Below are 20904 nucleotides of genomic sequence, written 5' to 3' on the forward strand. Positions count from 1 at the left end.
TTCTCCGAATCGGAGTCAAAGCCTAAAGAACTCTCCTATTGTTTAGCTTGTGATTTCCCTTTTGTCTTCTTGCCCCCTCTCGAACCCGCAGCAAAAGCTTTGGTGGTGGTGGATTCACTAGCAATCTCTTTGGCATGCTCGTCATGCTCCAAAACAAGTGGGGCAAGCTTTCCCCATAGAAGCTTCTCACAGATCCTTGATGTGAGAAGACTAGTGTAGAAGACATCTAACTGGGGAGATGACAGCTGAGTCAAAAGAACCATGGCCATATCCTCTGAAGAGATCATCTTGCCAAGGGATGCAAGCTTATTCCTTGTATCCTCTAACTTGTTAATATGATTCTTCAGGGAAGAAGAATCATCAACAATGAGCATTTATAATTCTTCTTGAGAGGAATCTGGAGGGCCAATGTGCTTTGATGATACAAAGAAGCAAGCTTTGTCCACACTTTCCCTAAAGATCAAAGGTATCAAGGATACACTCCACCTTACACAACCAAAGCGAGTAGTTTGAACCATCAAGCTGGTCCTCTTTGGGTAAAGAAGGGAGTACGAGTACCTGTATAGAGGGTGCCATTGATGGCATATGGAGGTGAGTAGAACAAGCCTTCTATGAGACATGGAGAGAATGGGGAGGAGAGGGTTCCTGAATAAATGGGCTAGGTGACCTCCTTGCTTCACGATTCATGCGATAGTCTTCGCAATAATCTCGCCGCTATTTGGAGGAGTGTGGAGAAGGCTCCTCATCTGTATCATCAAAGCCGGGAAACTTGTTGTAAGACATCTTCAAAATCCTGCAAGATAGCCACAAGAAATCAGCATTTTAGTTGTGGACAACCCCAAAATAGGAGGAAATGGCTACAGTATTACAAGGAAGCCAATGTAGAGGGTTTGCTTGGGGGAGAAAGGTTGTTGCCAGCACAAAGAAGCTGTTACCTTCAAGAAGAAAGTTGCATTTTCATCAAAATGCTGATGTGGCAAGGACAGGGCAGTCTTGGGTGGTCTCCTTCATGAGAAATCAGCTCTGTGTCTCTTGTAGGCTTTGATACCATTTGAGAGTGCAACGGAAGAAGGAACACGAACAGAGAGAAAAAGGAATAGAGAGAGGTTGCAAGAAAAGAAGAAATAAATCTCCACTGAACAAGGAAGGAATGCTGAATATAGGAGGATGACTGATCGCAGCCCACGTCGTCAGTGAAGGCACCAGATTAGGCTGATGATGATGACAATGCCGGAGACGGAGGAAGATGATGGAGTCGGAGCGTGCACGTGCCAAGGAAGGAGGAAGATATATGTGTGTGCTCGGTGGGAGAAGTGCCAAATAAATAGGCACAAACCATAAAAATTGACTGATTGCAATCTAGGGCCAAAATATGGCTGACCAGCATTTAATGTTGGCAAAATGCTAGAAAATCTTAGAAAGGTGGACAATGTCTTGTGGGTGAGGCAGACTTTGACGAATGTAGAAACTGCCTAGGAAATGCACACAAAATCCTGATTGGAGGACAAAATGCATTGAAAGGCAATAAACTAAGTGCCCTAGAATGAGCTACCTCCTTTGTCAAAACAAGTGAGAGATAGGTCAGAGCTCCTAAAGTCCTCGTCTAACTTAGACTGAGGCTTACAGGTTGGAGATGAGAATGCATGACAATCATGAGTGCTAACACATCCATCTCAGCTTGGGCCCTGTTGTCATCTCTCAATTGATTGGTTGTCGTTAGTAGGGTTCCACATTTGTTGTTCCTTCTCTTCCATGCTACATGCTGCCATTGCCCTGTTCCAAACTTGAAATTGTTGCGTTTGCTCTCAATTGTCATAGTTTCAGTTGGGCATCTTCCCTTGTTGTTGTGTTTCAATGGTGGGCTACTATTAGTTAGTGAAGTTATTGCATTTTAATCTTCTCCAGCATCTAGCATTGAGCTTAGTGGTTTGCAAGCACTCGGGATCCATTTCGGAGGATGACTCTCTCTGACACTCTCCCTTAGCTCGGTCCCACGAGAGAGAGAGTGGATGTTGGACAGCCCTCTACTCCTTGAGCATCTATTGTATCATGCCTCATATACTCAGTCTATTCATTGGGTTTTCACCAATCATCATTCTCTTCTTTTTCATTCGTGCTTTGTGTGAGTTTATTATTTTGATTGTGTCCATATACTCATTGTGTTTCTTTGCAAATGCTTGTATATCTTGACAAAGAGCATATATAAGGAGGCAAACTAATTAGAAAGAGTTGTGACTTTTAATAGAGTTTGTATATAATAGTGCCAAGTAGTCTTCCATGGTTGCATTCCATCCACGAACGGATCCATATACTACGATCTGTCTAGTCCGGTTGAGGTGTACTATCCATCTTGTTTTCGTCCTCCCCTTGTTCTTTTTTGGAGTTGGTGTTAAAAGAAAAGTGGTTCTTTACATTAACCCTTATCCTCATTGACCTCTAACTCATAGTTGTTAGGTACGAAAGGTACGATACGGTACGGTACGATAAAATACGGTACTAAATGGTACATTAAGATTTTATAAGGTACGGTACGATATTCGTACGACAAAAAAATAACTTGATTATTTTAGACAAAAGATAATAGAATAGATATTTTAAGTCTAAATAGCAATGCTATTAAAGCATATAAGATGAGTACTTGAGGGTAACATGCCAAAACCTAATGCAGAATGCGCAACATGCGCTACTGCTACCTACAACTTATAACTACATAGATGGGAGTGGATACATCATACATACTTGATCATACAAATAAGAGAAGTGTGGGCTTGAGAGAGAGAAGGTTGAGAGAAATTGTTTGAATCTCAAATAACCTAATCTCACGGGAGAATCATATTAATATAAGAAGCATTTAGCTCATCCCAAAGTGCAGTTCAAATGGGAAAGATGCATCCATTAAGTTGGTACCTTATGGTACTAATATGTAAGGTACGGTACCTAAAGTATGGTATAGTATCAAATCTTTCGTACGTGGTACTAGTGTAACTAGAGAGAGGAAGAGGCTAGAGAGAGAGAGAGAGAGAGAGAGAGAGAGAGAGAGAGAGAGAGAGAGAGAGAGAGAGGCTTGAGAGAAAAAGAGGGTGTGAGAAGCTTGAGAGAGAGAGAGAGAGAGAGAGAGAGAGAGAGAGAGAGAGAGAGAGAGAGAGGCTTGAGAGAAAAAGAGGGTGTGAGAAGCTTGAGAGAGAGAGAGAGAGAGAGAGAGAGAGAGAGAGAGAGAGAGAGAGAAGAAAAAGAATTTACGAAAAAAAAAGAAAGGAAAAAGAAAAAAAAAGTTGTAGACTTGAAGTAGAGTGGCCAAAAAGTGTCCATTTTTTCATACTAAATCGTACGGATACGTACCGTACTGTACCATATGGATCAGTCCGTACTACGCACGGAGACAACCCTGCTCTAACTATACCTCATTTATCACCTCTTGTTTTTCTACCTCTCTCTTGGAAGCTTCTCTACTTTCTCAGATCTCCTCCATCCCTTTTCTCTATCTCTACGTCCTCGTCTTCCACTTGTGTCTCATCTCCTATATGTAGCTCTATTTCTATTCCTCTTGCTATACCTCCTCTTCTTTAGGCTCAACATGCGTCACGTCGCATGCTACCCCCCGCTCCGTCAGATCGCGTCCATTCCCCATATCGTTCGCGCCCCCTCGCTCCATCTGATCACTCCCTCCAGCTCCGTATGATCACGCCTCTAGATTGCTAGCCATCTCCCCCAGTTTGTCGGCCCCGCCTGACTATTGTCTCCCCCGCCTGGCCCTTTCCTGCCCACCCAGATGTTCCCCCCCCCCCCCCCCCCCCCCCCCTTGCTTGGCCATTTTCCCCCCGCCTGTCCACCCTCTATCTGCAGCAACTTCCCCCCCTCAGGTAGCTCCGTGACGTGATTGGTAGTTCTCTCAGAAGGGACGTGCAATGGAAACCTCTGGTTAGATGCTGGCGCACTCAGCGAGTGCCCCCCTGTCAAACACCTTGTGCGTCGTCCTCTCTGAGGAGTAGCTCTTAGCCGTCCGAGCTAAGAAGTTGGAGCTAAAGGAAACAACGATTTATCGTCAGGTAGTAGGACATTCCCTAGCCGGGGCTTAGCTTCGGGACTGGCTTTACTTTACGCTGCGCATTGGCACAACGCAGATTGTGGAGGCAGTCCTAATGGGCCAAGGGATCTTCATGGTTTGGCTCAGTTCAGCGGACGCAGCTCACAAGTTACTCGCCAGTTCACCATATACGTCCACGAAGGGGGTCATATACATGGTCCATTGTTACAGTGGCTTTACTGTGGAGGCGTTTGCACTCCACAACAGGTTTCTTCGGCACCCGGTCACCCTTCTTTTCCTCGGCCTGGCAATAGAGTATTGCCAGTTGGTGGAAGACTTTGGACGGCTCTTCGGCATTGTCCTTTCCGTGTCTTTCACGGATGCAGTGATAGCAGCAATAGTCCCAAAAGTACGAGTGGTAGTGAAAGAGGTCAAGAATATCTCATAGTTCTTAGAGATTGAGGTAGATAGGCACTCTTTTAGGCAGCAGGTCATTGTGACTGGGCAACCAGGGTAGTGCTTGCGTTGCCACGACTTTGGGCATTAGGCAGCAGTTTGTACGTGTTTCAGAGCCAAGGCGGCTCCGTCGACGGGCCCGTAGGTGGATGTTGACAGCTTCACACGGGTCGAGACACAACAAAGAGGGCGATGACAGGGGGGGTCGCAGCCAGCTCCTAGAACCCAGCCTCGATAGCAGGGAGTAGGTGGGCGAGCCACGCCCCTTCGGCAGAGCACTCCACACCCCCTGCCTGTCCCACTCGGCAGGACCACAGCCCCCATATCCACCACCTGCGCCACAGAGTGCCTCGCCTAAGTTTCCACAGTGCATATGACAGTCTGCCTCGATCTTCGTGCTTAATCGGTCCCTACAAATTGGTATCAGAGCGTAAGGTGCTGCAGAGATCGTCAGGCTGAGGCACAAGACCAGAGTGGTGACGAGATGGCTCAAAGACGAGCTCTCGATGGGCAGCAGACTGACTGTTAGACGTAGGTCCAGTGTGGTCCAACAGGCGACAGCAGGTCCAGCGTGGACCAATGGGCGTGACGGGCATGGACCAGTGGGCATGACGTCTGCAGGGAGTACTGACCAGGCGCTAGCGTGTCGGGCAGCAGTCGGCGACCAGTCCACACAGGTCTAGCGCATAACGGGGCAGCAGTGGAGCAGGGAGTAGGCATGGCAGCGTGGTGCTGCAACAGACAAGGTACAGACCAGCAGGGCTCACGGGCTTACGGATCGTGACCAGTGGGCGATTTCAGTGGAGCATGCGATGGGACAAGGTGTCGGGCTGCATGGACGACGGACAGCAAGCCAACACACCATTTTCCTTTTTTTTTCTTCATCTTATTTTTCCCCCTACCGGGTGTTCACACCTACAAGCACAGAGTGCAAATCTGCGTCTTGAAATTTGGGGCTTTTTGCAAATTTGGTTCCTTACACACATTGCAATGATCTCTGGACCAGAAATTGCAGACATTGAATGCGCAGGCCTCAGATTTTTTTTTTTTTTTTGGGATTCTCAAATGCAAGTGAGATTTTTCCTTGGATGAGTCAATTTCACTGAAATCTGTGCAATCTTGGCCAGAAAATTTGGGGCTTTTCCCAGATTTGGGGAATGTGATGCAGGACAAGCAAATTTGTCTCAGAAATTGCAGAAATTTGTGAAATCTTGCCTTTGACATTTGGGGTTTTTTTATGTACATGCACAAATTGGGTCGAAATTTACCCAATTTCTCGACATTGATGCACATTGGACCCCGTGCAATTTGGGGCTTTTGCAGTTTGGGCAAAATTTGTGCAGCATTTGGTCATTTTATGTACATGCAGGTTGAATTCCACGCAATTTGGACATCAACACTTGGTAAAATTTGGGGGTTTTACTGAAATTGCTTTATTTTGGCAAAATTGGACAGTCCTATGCATGACAATGGAAATGTAGATGTGTGTTTGACGCTTTGAGCACAAAATTTTGTGGCTTTTGACTGTTCGTGTTAAATTTTATGCCCGTGGGTACATGTACAACAGAAATTGCAGCTGAAATTTTGGGATTTCTCATGTAATGTGATGCACATGCCCTTGGAACAGCTGTAATCAGTTGGATAATGCTGTAGCACTTGGTTTGGCGCTTCTGAAAATTTAATTACAGATCTGAAATCTGTACTTCTGCATGGTCATTTATTGCTAATTGGTACTTGTTTGTACCTTGGTCACTTGGGTCACAGTTTGGGCCTGCATTTACTGGTTTTTGGTCACATTTGGGCTGAAAATCATGGCTGGCAGCAATGACAACAGTAATCTGATACACATAAAGAAGCTTGAAGGCACACACAATTTTGCAATTTGGCAGAAGCAGTGCTACAATATCCTGTTACAAAAGAAGCAAGCAAAGCAGATCAAAACCAAAGGGGCAAAGCCCGCGTACATGGATCATGATGATTGGGATGAGTTGAATGAGCTTGCACGCTCAACCATAGAGCTTTCGATTTCTGATGCCTTGCTGTTCAACATTGACGATTTGGATTCTGCATATGCTATATGGACTAGACTGGAATAACTGTATGCACAGAAGAGTACTGTAAGCAAAGTGTATTGGCTGAAAAAGCTTATGGATTTGCGTATGAAAGAAGGTACAGCAATGTATACTCACTTGAGTGAGTTTAACTCCATTTTCAGCCAGCTGGTTGCCTTGAAGTTCATGATTGATGAGGAATTTAAGGCTACTTATTTGCTTTGCACTCTACCAGAGAGTTGGGATACATTCAAGATTGCTATGAGCAATTTTAATTTAATCCTTTTGTATGCTGATGTAGAGAGTGCTCTACTTATGGAAGAGATGAATTGGCAGAACAATGCATCCACTAAGTCTTCCAGTGCTTTGCATACTAACGGTAGATCACAGCAAAAGGGCAAATATGATGGCAAGGGACGCAGTAAATCATGTGGCAAAGATGTTGAATGCCATCATTGTGGAAAGAAGGGTGACTTTAAACGTGACTGCTACAAATGGAAAAAAGAGAAAGGAAAAGGCAAGAAGATGGATGATAGCAAGAAAGAGAAGAAGGACAGTCAGCCTAAGAAGAGCAGTGTAAAAATTGAAGAGGTGAATGTAGTCACTCATGATAGTGACAGTGGGAGTGATGTACTCTTTGTCTCTTCACACTTTGGTGCACATGCTTTACTTGCAGATACAGATGATGACATGCATACCTGGATTCTTGATTCAGGTGCTTCCTTTCATGTCACCCTTCATCATGAGTGGTTTTCTGCCTATACAGGGGGTCGACATGGTGTTGTCCATCTTGGGGACAACTATGCATATGAGATTGCAGGTATTGGCAGTTGAAACCGGCCTGTTCACTGGAAAGGGCGGTAGTGTACAACCACAATATTTAAATGCTTTCACCCAATTCACAGTCGCCCACTTTACCTGAACTTAAAGACACAGAAGCAAGAAGAAATACAGGAAGCTAGAATGCTCTTGTTGCATCACAGACACCTTGTTGGCCCTAAGTCAGGCGCCCCTTGCGGTATTTCTTTATTCATTAACAAAGGGATAATCCCACAATAACCTGCCTACAAGCTGTCCGTGTACAAAGTGGAGAAGGAAACACAGTTCCAACTCGATTTTGACACCATAACGGCAGAACAACTTGACCTGGTCATTATCCCTACTCAATTGGTGCCTCCATACACCTAAACACACTCAATGAAGTGCCTGGTAAGAAATTCAGCACGCTGCATTTTCTGGTTTTTGTCTTTAAACTGCTCCAAAATACATGTACAGTGTCCCTGGAGCTTCCTTGAAGCTTCTGGAGCAAATAGACACAAAAAATGTCCAAAAACCCAAACCTGCAAAAATATACAGCAGGCTGTAATTTCCTGTTTTGGGCCTTGTTTTACTTGCCAATCACTTGTGTGCGTAGCCAGCGGGCTCCCGCACCTTATGGGCCACTTGCCCTTTGAATCCTGCGAGATTTCACGTGAGAAATCTCAGGAAAACAGCGTTTTCCACACAAGTATCTGCTTGGGAATGCAGTTAGGAAACCTTGTACCTGTCCAAGAGGCTCTTGCCTTGGCAATTATGCATAACAGTACAATTATTGACCCAAAACAAGTTGACCAAGAGGGGAAACTCTGCCCAAGTTTGAAACTTCTGATTGGAGTGCAGAATTGACCATTTCAGCCTGCTGAAATTACTGGTTCAGACCTGCAACTCTGCTGTAATCACTGGTTCTGACCTGCAATTCTGCTGTAATTACTGGTTCAGACCTGTTCTGACACCTGGTTACAACTCTTACTGTTCCCTGTACTATTCAGCCCTCTGTAATTACTGGTTCAGACCTGTTCTGAAACCTGTTTTCAGTTCATACTGTTCCCTGCACTATCCTGCATCATCTGGGCCAAATGCCCCTTGATTCTGGCATCAATTGGGCTCTGAAATAGCCTCTGAACAGTCCAAAAACAGTACTGATTCAGTGCTGTTTCAAACACTTACTTGGTGAGATTACCACCCTCACCTGTCCCTGCTGGGACAGCATACAACTGCTCCTGTTACTGGAGAAAGGAGGCTCTTGCCTCATGCAAAAACAACATTTTTCACACAGCTCTACCTGAATCAGAAGAAAGGCCCTTGATTCTGCAGCATAACCATACTGTCAGGGAGAGAAAGAGAGAGTAGGAAGCAAGCTCAAGCCCTTGTGCATCATAGACAAGGTAGACCAGCTCTCAAGAGCTCTCCATATGCAGCAATCCATCTCCCTTTCACAAAAAGATAATGACGCGAACAGATTCTGGGGTCCAAAAATAGTAACTCCCTAAATTTTAGGAGTTGCTTCCATTGCATCCCAACTAGTCTTCTAACCATCTTTGCAGACTATGGCTATATTCAAATTTGCAATGTAATTCAACTGAAGGTGAATTTCCACTGATGACCCCACATGGACTAATCTCTTGAAGATTTGTCCATCTTCACTTTGAACTAGTCTCTTCCAGGCTAGTTCTTCAACACACTTGTCCATATACACTTTCACAAGTCTCTTCCAGGCTTGTCAATCTACAGTACCATTAGTCTCTCCAAACTTGTACTGGATCTTAACTGTCCAGTCTTGACTCACTAAACATTCCTGTCCGTTTCACATACTGGCTATGCAACTCAGGCGTTTAGATTTCAAGAGGGATCCTTCCAAAAAGAAAAACCAAATAAAATATGTAATAAAGAAATCAACAAAAAAGGCAATAGTTGTCACAGTCTTGTGACAGTAGTGTGCGGTTACAGTTTTAGCATGGCTCTGTCTTTACACTTCAGCATGTACGGCATGTACCTCAGCTCAAAAAGAGCTTGATTAGCACAAGGTAGCTAGATGATGATGGTTTTCATACCACCTTTGGTGATGGAAAATTGAAGATCTGTAAGGGATCTAGGGTTATTGCCAGAGGTTGCAAGAGTGATACTTTATATCGACTTCATGTATCTAATGTGCGTGACCATATTGTTGCCATGACCGAGCAGCCAAGCGTTTCTTTGTGGCATGGCCAGTTGGGACAAATGAGTTAAACAGGAATGAAAGTGCTTTCTCGTTTGGGTTACTTGCCTTGTCTTCGTTATGTTGATTTTGAGCATTGTGATTATTGCATTTATGGCAAACATGCACAGACGTCTGTAAACGCCCCGAACAATGTAGTATGCCTAACAATTATGATATTCGCTTGTTTTTGAGATTTAATATAAAAGAGAATGAACACTTAAAGCTGAAAATAAAAATTACTCACAAAATTACTGTCATGAAAATGTAAAAGTAATGGAGACAAGATTGAGGGTTGAAGATGGGCAAAACCCCCCCCCCCCCCCCGGAAGGAATGTATTTCTGCTCAACCCAAGTCCCTTAGGGAAGAGCTCAGCTACAATTAACCTGAGAGTGAGGAGAAGTAATTCTCACTCTCACAAGATCATGCAAAGATGTACAAACACACATGCATTATCTATTATGCAATGATAAGAACTGATTTCTTTACAGTATGAGAGAAGAAAGAGGGGAAATCAGCCTTTCTTCATCGTTGATCAGCAGTACATGGATAGGGCTTGCTTTTTGTTGCTAAAATGGGAGAAAGAGCTCGAGAAGGAGGTGCTGTAATGAATTTACAGGCTTGCTGTCCTGTAAAACAGCAGTGATAGAAGAGGGAATATGGAGGAATTTGATAATGCAGAAGTGGGGGATGATGATGGGGATGGATGGGGCCAGCTTTTGGCTATCTGTGGGTGCTGTACATGAGTTTACAGCAAAGAAAAATGATGTTGAATGAAGAAAAACGAGCTCTTATCTATAGGAGAGGGAAGAGCTAGTACAAAAGGGAAAAGTGGAGTAGCACAAGACAAGTGTCCAGCCACATGTCATGAGATGTGACAAGTGGTGGGATACTCGGAAACTTGTGTGACAAGTGTCTTGACACTTGTCTTTTCTCTATGGCCTTCCTTTTTGGGCTGAATACTGTCAAGAATAGAAACAACCAAATTTAGTAAGCACAGTCAGAGTACAGAATTTACTGTTTTTAGAATGATATCCCTATTTTTTAGGACTAGCATTTTTAGGCTAATTCGAGGCTCCTAAAATTTAGGGACCCCCCCAATATGGGTGTCATATAAAAGCTTTTTCCATGTACATCGCAAAAACGGTATCAGAATCTTCATGTGACTTTTCTATGCAAAGAAATGTGCATTTCAGGCTTTCAGCCCACACATGCACATTATACAAGCATTTCATGATCATGCCATCTTGTTGATTGTAAGAGTCTGTTCTGGCAGATCTAGCCCACACTTCAAGGCATCAATCCTTTCTGTGTGCGAGTCTAACCCTGATATGTGTGAGTTCTGGTCACAGGCGCCCAATCGGGCCATATAGATGGAAGTGTAAACTATCTTCTCTCTAACTCACCGCGTGGGTCGACCATAACCTGTGACCACTCATCAGTGGTCAGCTCCAATGCACTTTTCTTTATATCTAATTAGTGCAAATGAAACAAATTTAATAAATCATTATATAGACAAATTAGTGAAAAAGGATACAAATTCTGTTTCTATAGAGTTGTGACAACGTCTCACAAAAAGTCTCTTTCTTTGAAATCTTCTCCTATAGAGTTAGTACATTCGGATGTATGCCAAATGCCAGGATTATCTTTAGGGAGAAAGAAATATTTTGTCACCTTTGTCGATGATGCTACACGGAAGGTATGGGTTTACCCTATTCGTAGCAAGGATGAAGTGCTTGACAAATTTAAAAAATTCTTAGTATTGATTGAAAATCAGATAGATAAGATACTTAAGTGTTTTCGCTCTGACAATGGTGGGGAATATGTGTCCAAGGCATTTCAGGCTTTTTGTGACAGCAAAGGGATAAAGAGGGAGCTCACTGCCCCTCATAATCCACCCCAAAATGGAGTTGTAGAGCGTATGAATCGGACCATACAGGATAAGATCCGTACGATGCTGTCTCATGTCGCATTACCCCATGGTTTTTGGGCAGAGGCTGTTATAACAGCCGTTCACTTGATTAATCGGTCACCAAACAGGTCTTTGGGGGGGAGGGGGGGAAGGGTTCCCAAGAAGCGTAGTCAAGCAAGCCACCTTCGTATGCTCATTTGAAAGTGTTTGGCTCCAAGGCTTTTGTGCACATTCGTAAAGAGAAATGCAACAAACTTGAGCCAAAGTCCTGCAAATGCATTTTCCTAGGATATGGTGACGAGGGTGAAATGGGGTATAAATTGTGGGATCCCGAGAAAAGGAAAGTAGTACGCTGCAATGATGTTCTCTTCCGGGAAGATCACATGCACAAATAGCCCGAAAAGACTGAGGAGGTCCGTAGGGTTGTATTCCGGGAAGAAATACCTTTTGGACAGCAAAATGTGCCCACTGTACAGCAGCAAATACCTGCTGTAAACGAACCTGTAATTGTAGGAAATGATGCTGGAAATGATCAACCAGATATTGCCCATGAAAATGAGCCATTACATGTGTAGGAACAGCCAGGACAGCAAGCTGTTAATGTTGATCTGCAGGCTGAAATGCCAAGACAGCATGCTGAAAATGGAAATTTGCAAGAACAGCCTACAAACAATGACCATTGGGTTAGGAGATCATCTAGGGCTACTAGACAACCTGACAGAAAATGGAAATTTGCAAGAACAACCAACAAACAATGACCATTGGGTTAGGAGATCATCTTGGGCTACTAGATAATCTGACAGATTTATTCCTGGTGCAATTAATGTGGCTGATTATGTCATGTTGACAGACTCTGGTGAACCATCTTGCTTCAAGGAAGCAATGGAGGGACAGGACAACAAGAAATGGTATAAAGCCATGCTGTCAGAGATGGAATCTCTTGAGAAAAATGGCACTTGGGGCTTGGAGTAGTTGCCTAAAGGGTAGAAAACACTTCCATGCAAATGGTTTTACAAGATGGTCACTTCTGGTTCCTCGTCAAAGTACAAAGCAAGATTGGTTGTGAAGGGGTACAAGCAGGAACATGGAGTTGACTTTGATGAGATATTCTCTCTTGTAATCAAGATGACTACATTGAGAACCATTTTGGGCTTGGTTGCGATTGAAGATATGGAGCTCATACAGATAGATGTAAAGACTGCATTCTTACATGGTGATCTGCATGAAGACATATATATATAGCAACCTGAAGGGTTTGTGGAAAAAGAGAAAGAGAAGATGGTATGTAAACTCAAAAGGAGTTTGTATGGGTTGAAACAAGCACCAAGAGAATGGTATCATAAGTTTGATACATTTATGCAGTCTCAAGGTTTCCATAGAAGTCAAGTGGATCACTACTTGTACACCAAGAAGGCAGCAGATGGCAGCTTGATTATCTTGGTTTTATATGTTGATGACATACTGATTGCTGGTGGGGATACTCATGCCTTCGACTCACTAAAGCAAAGTCTTCATGGCAGCTTTGACGTGAAGGATCTTGGTGATGCAAATCACATTCTTGGCATGTGAATACTTATTGATAGGTCAAAAGGATTACTCTATTTATCTCAGCAGGAGTATATCTCCAAGGTTTTGCAACGTTTCAATATGGAGGGGGGGAAAGTAATTGGGGTTTCATTGCCTTCATATGTGAAACTTAGTGCAGAGGACAGCCCTACATTTGATGATGAGAAGGCTGAAATGGCCAAGATACCATATGCTTCGGTTGTTGGTAGTTTGATGTATGCTATGGTTGCTATACGTCCTAACATTGCCTTTGCAATGGGAGTGGTTAGCAAATACATGGCAAACCCTGGTAAAAAGCATTGGGAAGCAATGAAAGGTATAATGAGATACCTCAAAGGCAGAAAGGAGTTGTGCATCTGCTTTGGAAAGCATAAGGCATCTATCGTTCGCTTTAGGGATGCACACTATGCTGGTCATGCGGATTGAAGAAAGTCCACTTCTGGGTATATGTTTACCTTCATAGGAGGAGCAGTCTCTTGGATCTCCATGCTACAAAAGTGTGTTGCATTGTCTACTACAAAGGCATGTAAGGAGGCTTGATGGCTCTCACGTTTGGTGGGAGAGCTTGGCATTATAGAGTCACCTATTCTCCATTGTGATAGTCAGAGTGCTATCATGCTAGCACGGAATCACGTCTTTCGTGCAAAGATGAAGCACATGCAGGTGAAGTACCACTTCATCAGAGATGTACTTGATAGCAAGAGCATTGAGCTTGTCAAAGTGCATACAGATGATAATCTTGTAGACCTTCTCATGAAGGGTCTTCCAGCAGAGTGGTTTTCTCATTGCCGACAGACGATGGGAGCTGGATAGATATATGTATTTCAGCTTTGTACATACCTAGACTTAGTTGATTCTTTTCTTCTCTTAAGGCACATTGCCTTTAGGTGGGAGGTTGTTGGAATAAAGAGCCATCGTGCCTTTTATATGTGCACGGGTGTGAACACACCCTTAGCACATTGTACTTTCATATATATATCTATCTAAAAACCTAATGTGATACACTCGTCATTGTACCGAAAAACGTGCTCACTCTTTCGCACACTCTCTGTCTCTCATTGTGCATATGACAGTCTGTCTCGATCTTCGTGCTTAATCGGTCCCTACACCCCCAAAACCCACCCTCCATTCTCCCACAAGAGGTGATGAGCCACACACATCTACTTTCTCCTCGCATCAGTAGCTATCCCCCTCCCATGTAGCCGCCAACTCATCTTCCCCTGCCGCTCGTCACACCTTCCCGAGATAGGCACAACTGTTGCCACAGGAGTTTTTCCGCAGTGGCCTATGGTCCTACCTGAGAGTTGCGGAGCGCGGAGAGTTCCCACTACCTTTAGAGGTGGGGATCTTCGTGGTTCATAAGTCAAGGAGGGGCAAGGTCCATCTACTAGCATCATCGGATGGACCAAACTACGTCTTTTTTTTCAGTCCTCCTACTTAGAGGAGTGGACGACTATACAGATAGAGGAGGAGTTGAAGAGTCAAGTGGCGGATAACATCTCCCAGTGGATGGGAGATGAAGGATTAGCACTGTTTGCACAGCAGTGGCCTGGGTGCATGATGGACATTAATTGGTGGGCTGGTGCCGAGGTCCCACACTTGAGCATTATCTTTCGAGCCCCTCCACATTGGAGAGCTCCGAGGGACGTGATCGAGTGACCCATGGCACAGACGGCCCGTTTCTACCAGTGTACCGAGTCACGACTCTCAGCATGGCTGATAGATGCATTGATAGTACCACCTGGAGCATCTATCACCCCTATGGTTCGGTCAAGGGCCACCATGGGGGACTGAACTTTGCCGTCTAGACCGGCGGCAAAGCGTACTTGTATACCTCACAGTTTCTCCTTCTCATCAGCAACCTCCACACCGAATAGATGCCTGTTCGGTCAGTCACATGTTTCCCCATGAGCTTACACCTAGCACCTTGGAATGTGAATAGCCTCCACTACAGTGGGGCACATGGTTCCAGGAAGTTGATTGTTCGGCAGGAGCTGTAGCCTGCCCTGGCCGGACGGATCGACATTTTGCTTCTATAGGAGCACAAGCTCATTTCCACCCAGGTCGAGCGGGTAGGGAAGGTGCTTTTGGGCAGCTTGCACACTTACTGGGAGCACGCCATAGGTGCCCATGGCAGGAGTGGAGACGTATGCACCTCTATTGGCCCGAGTCTCACCGCTTGTGTACGAGACCACGAGATGATAGTGGCAGGGAGGGTTCTATGGGTCAGATTGGATATTGGGGACTCGTGACTTGGAGTCCTCAATGTCTATGCCCCTACGGAGGTTAGGGCACGCAGTAGGTTCTGGGTGGAGATTACGGATGGACTCCGAGAGGTGGACTTCTGGATCGTTGAACAATCTAGAGGCTCTAGAGGACCAGTACGGAGGTAGAAACTACCAGGGCATGGCTGGGGAGGAGCACGAGGCATGGGAGGTCTTTTTGCTGGCAATCGGATCATGCGATGCTTGGAGAGACCCTGCCTTTCACAGGAGGGAGAGGTTGTTGGACTTCTCTTGAGGATACAGTTGGCTAGGTGGAGTCCTACTAGAGCGGTTGGACAGGTTTTGTGTGGGAGAGTGGGGAGGCTCTCATGGAGGCCAGATTGAGCAATTGACAGGCATCACGCTGTCCGATTATTGCCCGATTCTCTTGACACTTGACTGCCTAGCATCCGCCCTAGATACACGATCCTGTCGGATCCCTGACTCGATCTATAGGAGGGAAGAGGTGACGAGACAGATAGAGCTGATTTGGACTAGAGAGTGGGACAGGAGGGACCGGATAGTAGAGGAGGTTGCAGAGGTCCTAGCAAAGGTGAGCAGAATCTGCCAAGAGGTAGCAATATAGGCCAGCCAGCAGAGGTGGGAGGAGGAGAGAGCACTTTGGCGGGACCTTCTAGCCACGCAGAGATTATTACAGGAGGCACTAGGGGATCCCACCCTCCACGCATAAAAGGTGCGCGTGCGAGCAGCTATTGCTGTTGTAGAGGACAGATGCTTGGAGTTCTCTTTTTGAACCTTAGCAGCCTTCTGGGCGCGGAAGGGGGACACGATGTGCAAGGAGTTCTTCCAGGTACACAAGCCTCGCACCCTAGGAGAGCAGATACGCAGCCTTCGGGATCAATATGGGAGGACTCGTTCTAGCCTAGATGAGGTGATGGAGATTGCCACCGACTATTACACGCGCCTTTTCCAACAAGAGATAGCTTCAGCTAGAGGACAGAGATGTAGACAGTAGGTATGGGATCACATCCCGTTCCTCGTCACAAAGGAGATGGGACGCTCCCTCCTAGCCTCCTTTACAAAGAAGGAACTAGAGGAGGCTTTCCATACATAGGATGGGCAGAAATGCTCGGGGGAGGATGGCCTCTCTAAGGCCTTTACTATCTACTGGGAAGTGGTGAAGGACCCCCTACTGATGGCCTTCCAGGAGATTTTCACTTCAAGACAGATGCTAGGGAGTCTCTCGGCAGGCCTTATCAGTCTTCTCCCCAAAGGGGGAGACCGGTTGGAGCTTTCCCAGTGGAGACCGATCATCTTATTGTCAGTGGCCTATAAGGCATTGGCAAAGATGATTGGTAGGCGACTGCACCCCGTGCTTTTAGATATCATCCATGACACACAGACAGGCTTTGTCTAGGATAGGAGCGGCACAGATAGATGAGCGTCCCCACATCTAGTGGGCTGGGTGGGAGGCCGGCCTACAGCTCATAACTATCAGGATATGACGGGAGGTGTACAGGATGGCGGACGAGTAGGTGTTGCTGTGAGTATTAGGCTGGCAGAGGGGAGTAGAGTTGAGGAGAAGGGAGATAGATGCAGCAATACCTCCGGAGTGGCTTGCTCCCCCGATATGAGAGCCGATAGAGCCTGGGGAGGTGGGTAGCTAGGTTTTCACCAGCATGTATCCCCCTTTAGGCGGCAAGTAGAGTGGGCGGCGTCCCATAGGAGACTTTCTTCGCCGTTCAGGAGGGGGGACGTCTGGCCCTTAATAGAGGACAGTAGGATGAGGGGATTGCCGCCCTTTCGTGGAGGAGGATTTGGGTGGTGGGCCTTCAAGGGAAGACATGGCGACTGGACCCCTATGTTTTCTCGAAGGAGCTTAGGGAGTGGCGCCTTTGGATCTGGGAGGGCAAACCACTTGATGAGCTGGAGTGGGATCCAAGAGAGTGGCTATGGCTGGCCTCTGTGGTCGCCAAGAAGCCACCCAGGTTCCTAGAGTACACTGTTAGGATTGACAGACATGTACTGATACAAGAGGATATGGACTGGGCACCATCATGTAGCAGGCATAGGCGGAGCACAGCATCACAGAGCCCTTCTGACGGACCTTTTGGCGCCGCCTATGGGATAGCTGGAGGTCAAGGAGGGTGTCGTATTTCTTATGGCTGGTGGCACACGGAGGCTTGGCGGTGGGAAGTTGGCTTGCCTAGATGCAGAAGGAGGGAGGTTGTAAGCGTTGCACACATTAGTCTCTGGAAACCCCAAAGCACTGTCTTTGGCCATGTGAGGAGGCATATCTCGTGTGAAGAGGGGCATGCCATCCTTCGCCGTATAGCACCTACCCTTGGATGTATCTCATGGGGAGCTTTGTGTTGGTAGGCAGTCAGCCACTCTCTCCGCAGCCGATGGGATTAGGCGCAAGGCGAGTCTTGGGCTCGCCAGGAGCTCCGAGGTCACTTCATGCGCACTTGGGACGGCCAGGATTTGTTTTTTGCATAGTTATCAGGTATGAAAAGTACGATGCAGTATGGTACGATATAATACGATACTAAATGGTACCTTAAGATTTTATAAGGTACGGTACGATATTAGTACGAAAAAAAAATTTACCTTCTCATCATAGAATGATGAGGCACTCTCATACTCATCTTTACTGATAAGGTTACCATCATCATCAAATGATGGCTCCCTAGGCAATGATGGTCTAACTGTAGGCAAGGAGGGAATGTCATCATCAGGGACTGGACGAGAGCTACTAGAGCCCCGCCTCATATATGTCTGGAAGCCACTTGAGCCACACCTCGTCGATTTTGGAGGGCGTCGAATGACCATGCCCTTGCTGGCAACTCGAACTGCTCGCCCATGAGCATGCTGACTATGAGTGTCACAAGTGTTTGCTGCTATGAGCTCTCTATAGAGCTCTGCAAAGATCTGTTACTCCTCCTCATCAACCTCCTGATGTACACTCGCAAGAGTGCCGCCCGTCAACTTGAATGTATCAACATTTACCTATACAATGCATATAAGATAATAGATTATAAATACTAAATTTTGGAGTATAATACTATAAAGTAACAAGTTGAAACCAACAAATTTAAAAATTAAATTGACTTATCATTTTATGGTTAGGTGTTTACCTACCCATACTCATCATGGCCTTCATCATGCGCAAGTTAGTGCGGCAATAGACTAGCCGCTCTAACTGTCGTGTGCTAAGACGATTGCGAATCTTCATGTGCATGAGAGAATAGGCACTCCAGTTTCTCTCACATGCACCCGAAGAGCAATCCTATGCAAGGACTCTCATGGCCAAGGGCTGAAGAGTCTCCAGTGCATATCCAAAATTTTGCCACCAAAATAGAGGCTTTACAAGTGACTCCCTTCTCCAAAAAGTGGGAGAAGAAAATGCCACATGTCCTCACTGATCTCCATAGCATCCAAGCTCCTCTAGGACTGTGTTGTGGTCATCTATGGGGACCACACGAGTCAAATATGTCAGATGGGAGAGGATCGAGGTGCAGCTGAAGTGCAGTAGACAGTGTGAGAGTGAGAGACAGAGTTGAGCACGACACCCAATGCAATAGTACTGAATAGAGTGTCAACTGAAAGTACAAATGATAACCCTTATACCTTAGAGTTATAAGGGGCTGTTCACACCCGAACACAGTAAGTGCCCGTAAGTGTGCACCACAAGCACATACAAAATAGTACACATAATCTGGGGGAAAAAACCTCTCCTACCGAGAGTAAAAAGTGCCCCAGTGTCCTAGTGATCACCCGCACACTCCCATATGAGCGTAGGCGTAAGTAAGGCGTGTGAGATACCCAACAAACCCCCCTGGAGTGAAGAGTGATCAAGTGTACAAGGATCATCCGCCACCAAAGGGCGTCAAATTCAAAGCATCGCGGAATGCTTCAAATTTGTCTCGTGGAAGAGCTTTGGTGAAGATGTCTGCCACATTGCTGGTGGTAGGACAGTAGACAAGGCTGATATCACCTGCATGTAGCCTCTCTCTGACAAAGTGGTAGTGAATCTCTATGTGTTTCGTGCGAGCATGAAACACAGGGTTCCGTGCCACTGCAATGGCACTCTGACTGTCAGTATATAAAGGAGTAGGCTCCGTAACAGATACATCCAAATCAGCAAGTAAGCGTCTAAGCCATACGCACTCAACTGCAGTAGTGAAGGCTGCCTTGTACTCAGCTTCACATGACGACGTGGCAACAGTGGATTGTTTCTTGCTAAGCCAAGAAATGCATGATGAGCCAAGAAAGAAACAATTGCCACTAGTGGAGTGACGAGTATCAAAATCACCAGCCCAATCAGAGTCACTGTAAGCATGTAACTGCAGTGGTCCCCCCTTGGCATAAAGCAATCCAAGAGCTCTAGTACCCTGCAAGTAACGAAACACACGCTTCACAGCTTGCCAATGCGACATACGAGGCTGATGCATGTACCTGCTCAAAACTGAAACGGCAAACTGTATGTCTGGCCGAGTGTGGCATAGATAGATGAGACATCCCACTGCTGGAGCATAAGTATGGATATCAAACAAATCACTGTCATCATGTAATGACAGTTTGAGCCCAGGTTCCATGGGTGTACAAACTGGCTTGCAATCCTGTAAGCCAAACTTCTCAAGAAGTTGCCCAATGTACCTTGACTGACATAATCCAATGCCTCTAGCATCATGTACAAACTGGATGCCCAAGTAATAGTGCAAAATACCCAAGTCAGACATGTCAAAAGTTTGCTGTAAATTATTTTTGAATGCTGAAATCTGATCAGCACGTGTTCCAGTGAGCAAAAGGTCGTCTACATATAGACACAAAATCAGCATGGATCCCCCCTCTTTATGTACATAAAGGGTAGACTCAGATGGGCTGTTTACAAACCCCTGACTAAGCAAGAAGGCATCTATCTTTGCGTACCAAGCTCGTGGAGCTTGTTTCAAACCATATAGAGCTTTTTTCAGCTTGCATACTAAATTTTCTGAGCCTTCAACTGCAAAACCAATGGGCTGCTGTACATACACTTCTTCCTGAAGTTCCCCATGTAAGAATGCAGTCTTTATATCCAGCTGATGCACTTTCCAACCAAAATGTGCAGCCAAGGCAATCATAGACCGAATGGTCGTCATACGGGAGGTAGGAGCAAAGGTCTCCTCATAGTCAATGCCCTTTTTCTGTGCGTAGCCTTTAGCTACCAGCCGTGCCTTGTACTTATCTATGGATCCATCTGCATTCCTTTTCAATTTGTAGACCCATTTCGTACCAATGGCACGCTTGCCAACTGGCAAAGACACCAAATCCCAAGTATGATTCTTATGAATAGAATCCAATTCAGCTTGCATGGCTGCCATCCAATGCACACTATGTCGTGCATCCTCAAAACATTCAGGCTCCTCATTATCATGAGTACATGCTGCCATAACCAACTCCATGGAATGTGCTGAATCATGCAGTCGAGTTTGCCTTCGAGTACGACCAGCCAAGGGTGTTTCCAAATGACTATCTCTCATAGTCTGCGTGTACCATCTAGGCACCTGTCTTGCTTCCTGACTGTGTACAAGTTCCTGCTGAATTTCAGTTTCAGCAATGTGCTGATTTACTGCATGTTCCATAGGAGCAGCTGGCTGAACATTAGGTTCATTTG

At 45.6% G+C, this 20904-nt stretch overlaps 1 protein-coding gene and 1 pseudogene across 2 annotated transcripts in view; one reads left to right on the plus strand and one right to left on the minus strand.

The window, feature by feature from the left end:
• Positions 1-20904, plus strand: part of LOC148031425 (Molecular chaperone Hsp40/DnaJ family protein) — a 108736-nt gene that overhangs the window by 63905 nt on the left and 23927 nt on the right. The gene's annotated exons all lie outside the window — the stretch shown is intronic.
• LOC148031427 (uncharacterized) overlaps positions 1-20904 on the minus strand; it is a 34049-nt pseudogene that overhangs the window by 8785 nt on the left and 4360 nt on the right.

This window comes from Lygodium microphyllum, chromosome 9 (assembly GCF_053477565.2).
Source record: "Lygodium microphyllum isolate KBCC chromosome 9, Lygodium_microphyllum_v1.1.10, whole genome shotgun sequence".
Taxonomy (NCBI): domain Eukaryota; kingdom Viridiplantae; phylum Streptophyta; class Polypodiopsida; order Schizaeales; family Lygodiaceae; genus Lygodium; species Lygodium microphyllum.